The sequence below is a fragment of the Bidens hawaiensis genome, unplaced genomic scaffold (genome assembly GCF_021521415.1).
Source record: "Bidens hawaiensis isolate Kalapana, Puna unplaced genomic scaffold, B.hawaiensis_p1.1 tig00062305_1, whole genome shotgun sequence".
Taxonomy (NCBI): domain Eukaryota; kingdom Viridiplantae; phylum Streptophyta; class Magnoliopsida; order Asterales; family Asteraceae; genus Bidens; species Bidens hawaiensis.
Window position 1 is genome coordinate 58,906 of NW_027501181.1, and position 11,319 is coordinate 70,224.

Here is an 11,319-nt window from a genome sequence, read left to right on the forward strand (position 1 = left end):
ATACATTCTTTCATACCATCACACTTTCGTACTTTCATACTGCATGCATAACTATCTTTACCATCTCAGATATTAGTATGGTCTGGTCCCTTTCTTTTCTATCTCAGATATTATTAGAGTCTAGTCCCTCCTGTCTCAGATATTATTAGGGTCTGGTCCCTTCGATCTCGAATATTATTAGGGTCTGGTCCCTTCTTTCCGTGCCACCATACATACGTTTCTTTACATACACATTTCATTATATACTTTCATACATATTCTTAACCTCTTACATATATCGTTCACACATATTCACATATCATACACTTACCACTTAAGGTAGTGTATTAACTGTTAGTGCACCGAAATTTGACACTGTGGATACGCTATCCTGACATATGTTCTTGGATCAGTTATCCTTAGTCAGATCCTGTCAGGATCAATGATCCTCAGCACTTATTATTTACTAACGATTGTTTCCTTTGTATAACATTATGTTTGATAGGTATAACGGCTGTATGACCAAGTCTGCCTAAATTTTCTCTACAAGACACCTTTATGCACGTGGTCAAAGAGATGAGAATGGCAAGTGGAGGAGTTGCAGATTTATAGGAGATTAGTTAGTAGTTATTTTTCTATGTAAACGAGTTTATGATCAGCTAGGTCACAACCAAACACTTGCTACTTCACACACACCTGAGCATTCTCTCTATCACAGCTCGTACACTTAGCTTTCATTGTAACGCTGATCAATATCTCCATCATTTGTAACCCTATTTTTACATTAATAAAGTAGTGATAGACGATTTGTCATCACCCGGGGTTTTTTTCCTTTGATCTAATCAAGATCAAGGGGTTTTTCCTCGCAACAAATCACTGTGTTCATCCTTATTTCGTCCATATAATCATTATTATTGTCGTAGCACTAAACCTCACAATTACTGATTTGGTTACTTGATCCTTAGTTGATTTTTGACCAAAACATTAACTATTCACATTGAGTATGCACACAACCCCGAAAACATAATAAGGAAATGGGGGCTAAAAACTCACCTGAGCTCGGTTCCTTTCTGAGTTAATGGTAACTCCTCTCTTTAAATGAGCGCGGCTAACTGTGTAACAATTACTTGTATCAATTAACTATCACTACCTATATCGTATTTTTATTTTAATATAACCCTCAACGAACGGGGGTCTGGGGGCATCGCCCCTGATAGCGGGGTTCTAGGGGCGGCAGCCCCTAGCGAGGGTCCAAGGGGCAGAGCCCCTAGCTGGGATTAAGCTGCCAAGTCAGCTCGGAAAAATTTTATTTTCATAACAGTCCTTTACTAAAAGTTCATCAGAAAACTCTAAGTCTGAACCAATCTAATCGAATTCTCAGTTCTATTTGAATAGAAGGTTCTATTCGAATGACAGATTCTATTCGAATGGACATTCTATTCGAATGACATATTCTATTCGAATGGGCTTTCTATTCGAATGGTTCCTTTCTAATCGAATGGTTGTTCTAATCGAATGGCCATTCGATTCGATCACTTTCTTCATTCGATTCGATTACTTTATAGCTGGATTCGATTACAATATTCGAATCGATTACACTTCTATTCGTATATGCTTTCCAGTTGATTACTTTCCTTATTCGAATATCTTGCTGATCAGAGGTTCCTATAAGGACTTGGTTCACGTGTTTCCATGCTTTCCACTTTCTATTCGAATGTTTTCCATTCGAATACATTCATTCTAACATCCCTACTGTAGCGGGTGGTTGTTCCTGTTATTACATATATTATCGTCCATCATTATATATACTATTATTTCATCTTTTAACCATTACCGTTTCTACCCTCGACTTAGATCTAGTCCGTTTCGCAATAAAGTTTAAACCTTTATTGATTTCAAACCCGTTTTAGCTTGATCTTAAATTAACGAGTTGAACAAGTCTGTTTTAACATCAAGTTCACATTTTTATTGCATAAGGATGCCCGATTTGCCTTCGTACCAACCCGTAGGGCAAACGGACTTAAAAAAACGTAATCTTTAAGCTAAAACCTACCTTTTAGGTTCTCTTCGAGCTACGACTAGCTTCAATATGCGACTCTAAACTCGTATCTTGCTTGTATAATCAAAGGCCTAACACAAACCTTCCTTCTTTTGGGTTCAGGTATGAGCCGTAGGGTTTAAGGAGTGTTTGTGTGTGTTTTAGAGTGTGTAGGGAGAGTATAGGATAAGAATGAGGGTTTTAGGGTTTTAGGGAGGTTTAAGTGGTTTATATACCTTTAAGCCCCTGAACCCAAGGCCCATCACCATCCTTTATTCAATCCTTTACTAACCAAGCCCATACTCTATTATTTATTTATCTTAACTAGATATTAATTAACTCTCCATTTAATAAACGAAATTTATTTTTATTCATGATTATCAAAAGTAGTATGTTACATTTGTGTTCGGGTTTAGGTCGGTTTTGCGTTAAATTTGTAAACACTTTTAGCTAAACATTCATGCTAGGAGTGTTCTTTGGGTTCGTGTTTCGGGTTTTTCGGGTCGGGTTCTTCGGGTACCTTGACCCGAAACCCAATCCAAATATCTCACGGGTTTTTCAGGTTCGGGTAATTTGGCCTCGTTTCTTTTTTTTTTTTGAGTTGGGTTAATCGGGTTTCGAGTATCCTAGAATTTTTTTTTAAAACTACAATGTTAAAATTAAAACAACATATTGTTCTTTGCTCGTAACGCAAAATAATCAAATAATAAACCAACATAGCTTGATAAAAACAATTCAAAAGAAAATAAAACTAACTTGAACAATAATCGTATTCAATCGGGCATGATTTGTTTGTTCGATTACGGTTGTTATTAGTAATAAACAGAAAACATAAATTAACAATAAGCAATTGATCCATAATAGTTGGAATGACAACAATCGATTAGGGTCAGATTCTGATAACTTTAGTTGTTAAGCTAAGACTTAGCCTATTATACCTAAAAAATATTTAATTTCAAAACTAAGTTTATTCGAGTTTTTCGGGTTGACCCGAAACTTATAAATCAAACCCGAAAACTAACCTGAATTACTTCGGTTCGGTTTCGGGTTAGTCTTTTCTTGGGTTCGGGTTTTTCGGGTTGAGTTTCAGGTAAAAGTGGCAACTCTAATTCATGTATGTGTCAACATAATAGGTTTAACGGGTTGATCCGTTTAACTCGATTGTTATTTTGAATCATATTATAAAAATGTGGTGTAAATCTATGTTACATTTTTTAGGTACTTTATGTCAAGGCTGCCTACATCTTACCCTATGGGGTAGAGATAAGGCTGCCTACATCTTACCCTTCTCAGACCCTACCATAGCTTTGCTATTGGTGGGATATACTGAGTACGATGATGATGATGTCAAACTTAAAACAATAGCATAACAATTGATATAATACTTTTTGGAACTAAAATGTAATTTGTTTTATACATGTTTGTATTTCTTTTATTATAAAACTATAATCTTAAAATAATAATATGCAAAAAAAGAATTTAAAAAATCTAGGTTAAACAAGTTGTGTTTTAGTCAAACCTATGAATATTCATGTCGGGTTTGGGTTCATCTCCATAATACAATTTTCTAGTTCATGTTAATTTGACCCGCCAACCGCATGCACGACCCGTTTAGCATAAATAGAATTGTACAAAAATCCAGTTTGGGTTTCCAAACCAGCTCATAACCCGACCCGATGCCACTTCTATCATTATTTTGAGCCAAATCGATCACAACCCCCTCTCATCACCGAAAATGATTTGTAACCTGATTTGGCTCTCCTCAAAACCGGTTCCAAACCAAACAAATCGTTAGTTTGTAATTTTGTAAACCCAACTGGGTTTTGTGATAATCATTTTTACTCATTCAAATAATAACAAAATGATCCAATTACAATAAAGATATAGGTAAGCGGACAACTGGTTTCGAACTGATCCAAATCAATTTGTATAAGGTTTGAATATTTTAATTAAAATCGGTTTATGACCCAAATCAATTTTCCCTCAAACCGACTTTAACCAGGGTGATCTGAAATGATTTATATATCCGGAACCGGTTCCGTCACGTAAACATGTTGAAGAAGACCTAGTCAAAGTAAAGTGTGTAGACCACTCTCTTGCCAAGCGAGTGAACATATTAAAAAGAATAGATCCAAGTCCCACCAAGACATTTCCTACCAAACCAAAACTATGCAAACTGCCAAACCAACCTTCCTTCTTTCATCTCCTTGTTCCTTGTATCCTCTTTCACTTATTCACACACACTCCTAAACCCCCACCCCACGCTTTCTCTCTCTCTCTCTAGAATCAAATGGAGTCTCATTCACCCAAAACCCACCACCACCACCACCCATCTCCACCCCAAACCCCCATCCCCAGACCCGACCCATACCCAACCACCTTCGTCCAAGCCGACACCACCTCCTTCAAAAAGGTCGTCCAAATGCTGACCGGATCCTCCAACCCGATCCCACCCATCAGAAACCCCACCAAGAAACCATCCAAGTTATACGAACGCAGAAACAGCAGCAAGAATTTCAAGATCAGCCCATTGATACCCGGGTTCTCATCCGGGCTGTCGGACTCTCCCCGGAGACCCGGCACGCCGGGGATTCTCAACTTCCCGGCGTTGGTAATAAGCCCGGTGACACCTCTCGTGCCGGGTCCTTTTACTACCCGGCCACCCGGTGGTTTAAATGTTGCAGCTGAAGATAAGGCGATTGCGCAAAAAGGGTATTATTTGCACCCGTCGCCCTCGGGTACTCCTAATAGGGATTCGGAGCCCCGGCTCTTGCCGTTGTTCCCGGTGACGTCACCTAGGGTTTCAGGTTCTTCTTGAATTGGTAGTAATAATGAGTATTTGTTTGATTTTTAATGTAACGGTTTTATATTACTACTCGTATTATTTAGTTGAATTTTGTATAAGAATTTGGTCAAAATTGGTCAAATGGATGTAGTAAGGGTAAGACGAATGAGATAAAACAAAGGTGGAAATTGGCCAACCATGAACATGTATACAAGTTTAATGCACAATGTACAACTTGTTAATTAGTATTGTAGGATTGTTTTCAAGTCTCAACGTAATGTCACAAGTTGCTATCATGTTGTTAATAATTTAAAACAATGGTTAAAAGTGTATTTAATACGACTAATTTTAATCTCATAATTGTATGAGTTGCGACGCTTTTACAATCCAAACATGATTGTCTGAATTGATTTCATTCCATTGACGTATTTCAATTCCTGACACGTTTACAATCCAAACATGATTATTTGAACTGATTTCATTCCATTTAGTTAACTACACCATATTGCATTTCAATTGCTGACACGTTTACAATCCAAACATGATTATTTTAAAGAATTTCTTTCGGTTGCGCCAACGGTCCAATGAAGGTTGGTATGGAAATCATAACGTAGTGGGTAGATGTTTTCAACATATCTAAACATACTCACTTAATTTTTGACTTGAAAACACATAAAAGAGACCGACGCATAATGAATAAAGACATGAGAAAGTGAAATGGTAGGGGAAAGTGGGAGATTGGTGATAATGAAAGACAAGAAAAGAAGTGGTGCAAGTCATGAGTGATTGAGATGGACCATGCGACTCATTTTTGTTAGATGGTGGTCCTTGTAAATTAAGAAAACAAGTTACTTTTCAAATTTCATTGAAAATTTTATGAATTTAGGTACGAGATACACTCGCTTATACGCTTTTACGAGTAGATCAAGAGTTTACTAATTAAAACTAACTTAAACCAAATAAGTAACAAAACATCATATCACGTATAGATTCGCGTATGTATTGTTATTTATGTATATATTCATATGTAATATTATTCACGTATTGAATGAAAACAGGAGTTAGACAAGTAAAGTATAAGTCAAGCCATGAGTAAGTCTTGACATTACCTTAGAGATATGATACAAGTCATTTCTAATTCTTTGAGTTTTACCTATGATCTAGTGGTATTTTGTTATGATGTTTGGCCATCCAAAGAAACATATAGGGTGGGTTACGGGAACTCACGAGAGAAACCCGACCCTGGCCGTGAATACCACCCCCAGATCCTGGGGATTTATTTTCACCGAATTACGAAGAATAATAGTCCCGTTTTCTGCCGGTTCTTTTTTTGATGATTTGGCCCCTTGGGGAAAAATGGGAAAACGTGAGAAGACACCATCGTGTTTTGGGAAAATTAGAAAAATCAGAAAAAGTGAACTTTTTTTTTGATATGGCATTCGGGAAACAGTGGGGAAAATGGGATTCCCCTCTAAGAGGGTGATGGGTTAAATCTTACAAGTGTAAGGTTAAGTTAATTTTAGGTTGATAATTTTATTTTAAAAAATAATAATAAAAAAAAAACATATACGAGTTTGCTTTCATAATTATGAAAAGTATTAAATTGATGTAATTGATCTGTTTTGATTCAAGATACTAAATTTATAGTTTTGTGGATGTGATTTGAGGGAAGATTGGACATTTTAAGGATGGGTGGTGGGTCAATAGATTTGAAAACTTTCATGTGGTATGTTTGGGTCTTCCTTAACTTAGCCTATCATAAGTCTCTATCTTGATTAGTTGTTGATGTCTATATGGTTGGTACTCATTGTTTGACCATATATGTCAACATGCTAGTTTATGTTGATATTGACACTCTTATCATGTAATGTGGATCTTTAATACATGACCTGTAATTTATAAAGCTAAAGAAATTAATTATAATGATTTTATGCTAAATCAGGTCTTATACGATTATACAAAGTACTTCAGATTTCGCAACATACACTTTGTTTATGCGGTAAAAATCCTTCATTTGTGACATATGTTTGCTGCCAAAGTTTGCGATGATATTGGTCTAACGGTATGCTATCATCCTCACAAATGTGAGATTGTGGTTCAAATCATTGCAACTGTAAGGTAAATGTGAAATTTAGGTGTTAAAAAATTGAAGTTGATGGTTTGCCACTTTTTTATTATACCAATTTTTAAACCGTTATATAAAAACATATATTTATATTTTTTTTTTGGAAAAGGTATAGATTTTATATTTTATTATTTTGTTATGTATCATGTATATTTTAAATTTGTTTCGATACATATTTTTGAAAAGAAGATTTGTCTCCTGCATATTTGTGTATAAAATGTATTTATACTAAACAAATTGGTGCATTTTGTTATGTATTTTCTAGTTTTCTAGTAATATGTAAAAGTTGTTTCTTTCTTTTTTTGTATTTGTAAATATATGTTGTGTGTTTTATGCATTTACTACACATATTTATTTTATAGTAAATATTTGTGCTTAATTGGTGCATTTTGTTATGTATTTTCTAGTTTTCTAGTAATATGTAAAAGTTTTTTCTTTCTTTTTTTGTATTTGTAAATATATGTTGTGTGTTTTATGCATTTACTACACATATTTATTTTATAGTAAATATTTGTGCTTTGTTATGTGTTTATATACGAGTGCTACATTAGTGTTGTATACTGTTTCTTTAATGTTTACTAATACCGTTTCAAAGTGTATTGAAGTATCATTAATTTTTTTATATATGTATTTAAAGCATAACACGTTACTAAAAGTAATATGGAAATTACTAGCTTTAGAAATCCGTGTATTACACGGGATAAATTAATGTATAAATCATAATGAATAAGTTAATACAAATAAAAAAAAGGTAATTAAGTCTCTTTATATTATGTAAAAAAATGTATTACAAATATAGTCGTTTTATATCATCAAATATATTTGAATTTTAAATCGAGAATGAGTTGTTTTACTATCGGCATACAATAATAAAACAATGTTATTGGAGTCAACATTTAAAACAATGAGGCGTTTTGATGTGAAAGATGTAGCTAAAGTCTTTCACAAAAATGTTATACGTTCCATACCTGGCCATAGACAAAAAAAACAACATATTTTCCTTTTTAATTAGCTTTCATGTTGTCCTTATAAACACATTTATGTCCAATTATCACAATAGTCTTATAATAAATATAAAAAATAAAAAAATTTGTTTATGATTTTGAAGACTAAATATTTGTAAAAGAAAATAATAAAAAAATTATTATAGTTTTCTTCAATATGAAGATGTCTCAAAAAGTTGAATGTTAATGTACTATTTAAACATAAACTCTTTATATATACATTTCAATCTTAAAGAAAATATATTTATGACACATAATTATTATACTAATATTTTTTATATTAAATATGTTTAGAATATAATTTATTGTATTAATAATTCAATTCATAGAGATTGACCAATTAATATTGTATGTTGAATTTATAATCAATACTATATTTATATCAAGATTTTTTTTTTCTTTTCCATTAATAGTAGAGAAGTGATTTTGAAGGGAAATTGATAGTGAGAATTAACCTTAGAATGTCATGTGTCAGAATTATTTTCTTTTATTAGTATAGGTAGATTAATCGTTGTTGTTTTTTTCTTTTAACGGCTTTTTATGATTGTTCGTTTTACTTATCAACTATCATCACTTGTTTAGTTCTTTTCTTATTAACCTTTGGTTGTTTGTTACTAAGATTAATAATTTAATATGTATAACTTTGTACGTGTCTACTAGGTATGTTTGCTCGCAACTTACAAATAGGCGCCTAAATAATACTTAAGGATTAGAGTTTCTGTCATATGTGATAGTAAGATTTGACTCCACTTCGTCAACTTGTCTATTCATAGTCTTATAAGCTATCGAAATAATAATAATCACCATTCGCTAATTTACATATTTGCGTTTATATCCTAGATGTTATACAATGAATTTAACGTCCGTTGGCCTTACCTTACAAATTTGAAACCAAACAATCAAAACCCGGTACTTGAAATTTTTAAAAACCTTAGCACCAAAATTCGTTATTTTTTGAGAAATCTTTACAAGTTTGAATCCTAGAATTGATTTATTTTATTTGTTTAAATAAAAGTGTTAATTATACGGTTACTCTTGTGGTTTTTCAAAAATAACGAATTTGGGTAGTAAGATTTTCAAGCAATGAGTTTTGGTTTCAAATTTATCACACTTTATGCTCCAGAGGAGTTTGAGCTATAGACGCACTTTATTCCATACAACGTATACTTCAATCTATTTGCGTGGGCCGGCATGTTTACGTGTTTCAGTTGCATCTTTTTCTAAACCAAACAACCAATGTTAGTTTTTATCTTAAATATATACTAGATTATTTTTTGAGATTTTGTAGATCCACTTTTGTTTGTTAAAACGTCTCATAGATTGTATTTTCTTTGTCCTTCTTTATAAGACCATGTGTAGTGGTGGCTTTGCCACCTGCGTTATGGGTGAAAACGCAGGGGGTACACCGCCCCCCCTGCGTTATGTTGATTTCAATTTTTCCAGCGTTTTATATACAACGCTGATTTCTTTATGGGTATAACTCTGAAAACACCGCCCCCCTCCAAGTTATGCCAACTTTATGACTACACTTGTTTTTTATACAAAACCATAACTCTGACTGGGCGCCACGTGACGCATAACCCCTGAATGTGGAGCTTTACGACTACACATGGTCTAATGAGCAAGACTTTAAGAACTAATATGTGAAATATATCAGATAACTTTGTGGAGTATATTTGTTTATGATTAGTGCTTGTTGTACGTTACCTCCTTTTTATATAGTGCTATACAACCCACATAATAGTACCCCCATTGCTACATCTTTGTTTTGTTGTGGTGAGTTAGACAGACTAGACTACAATGACTAGCTTCTTCATTTTCTGTACCAACACAATAATGCACATTTTTGTTGCCTAGCTTATGGTTTTAGAGATTCGACTGAAAATCTGTTCTTAATGTAATAATGTAACAGTACAATTTTTTGGGGTAAGCATGAAGTTTTATTTGGAAACAACAAATATTAGGAAGATGCAAATAATATGAAAAATGTTATGATGAGCATTAAGAAATTATTTTCATGTATAGTTTGTGGAGAAATGAGAATTAAGAATAAGTAAGCAAAACATAAAAGCACTTTCACTAATTTATCTATATGGACTTTGGAGTCTTATGGGCTCTAGAGTGGGGCAGTAACATGGTAACGAGCGTCGAGCATTATGAAGGATTTTGTGTGAGGTCACCCATTAACCACCAATCAAAATTTTTTTATATCATTTAGTTACAGTTAACCAATAAGGTGATAGTTAATGATGGGGTGTAAAAATCCAATTTCTACATGACAATGTCATGACAGAACGCTATGCCCTTTCAGTTAGCTGTCAATACTTGGCCTTACAATCACTGATCATTGATATACAAAGTTGCATTTATATTGAAGATTTATTATCTGGTTTATTAATTGATTTTAAATAAACGCTTAAAAAGGTCCTCCTCTCAACTTCTTACTATGGAATTCAAGTCACCGTTAATGATTAAGGTTTCAACTTTCAACTAAGTTATACTTTAATATAATTGATATCGCTCTGAATTTGTTTCAAGAAAAATTTACACTTTATATTCTAAATTGTAATCCAGTATGATGTAAGGATTAGGATTATAAAGCAAAACAGTTATTTATTATTGCAAAAGCCCCGAACTTAGGATTCGTTTTAGGCCTGGAAAAGGTTGAGCGAGACCAGATCAATGTTGTAAAAGTAGGTCTACAAGGCCGAGTACTTCCCAAGTACTCGCTACAAGGTCTAGCGCCAAGGGGAGTTCCTCTAAAATCCGTCTAGTTTTTAAGAATCGATCAAGCTGGTCAACATCAGCCATAATCGCATATAGTTGGTCAACTTGAGCCGATTTTTACTTAAGAATAGTACATAATTCATATTTCTATAATAATTAAAAAATAATATCAATTTTTTTAACTAATGATAGCAAATTTTAGAATAATTTAGTATCTAAAAATGTATTTATATTACTTATATTTATATTCACTTATTTTGTTATAAATATTAGTAAACTTATGATATTTGACAAATATATAATATCCAAAAGTTAATTTTCTTTATATTTACCATTTCCGAGTACTTTCTCCGAGTACTCTCCGAGTACTCCCCGAGTACTCTAAGTACGCCCAACTCCGCAGTCGGCCGCCTAGGGTCGCATAGTGACTTTTGCACCTTGGACCAGACATATCATGTGAACATGTTTTTGTATTTCTGTTGCATATTTGTCTTGAAAAAAAACAATGTTAGTTTTTATACCAAAGTTGGTTCCGTTTTTGCTCGCAAGTAAAGTACACATAATAGATATTTTTCAAGATTTTGTACGTAGATCAAATTTATTCAAATGTCATATAGAAGGTATTATTGCGAGCTAAAGAGAAAATGTTGAAGAACCGATA

At 33.4% G+C, this 11,319-nt stretch overlaps 1 pseudogene; it reads left to right on the plus strand.

The window, feature by feature from the left end:
* The first annotated feature begins 4,307 nt into the window (after nucleotides 1-4,307).
* On the plus strand, nucleotides 4,308-5,144 carry LOC143603627 (VQ motif-containing protein 4 pseudogene; annotated as a pseudogene).
* Nucleotides 5,145-11,319: the final 6,175 nt, after the last annotated feature.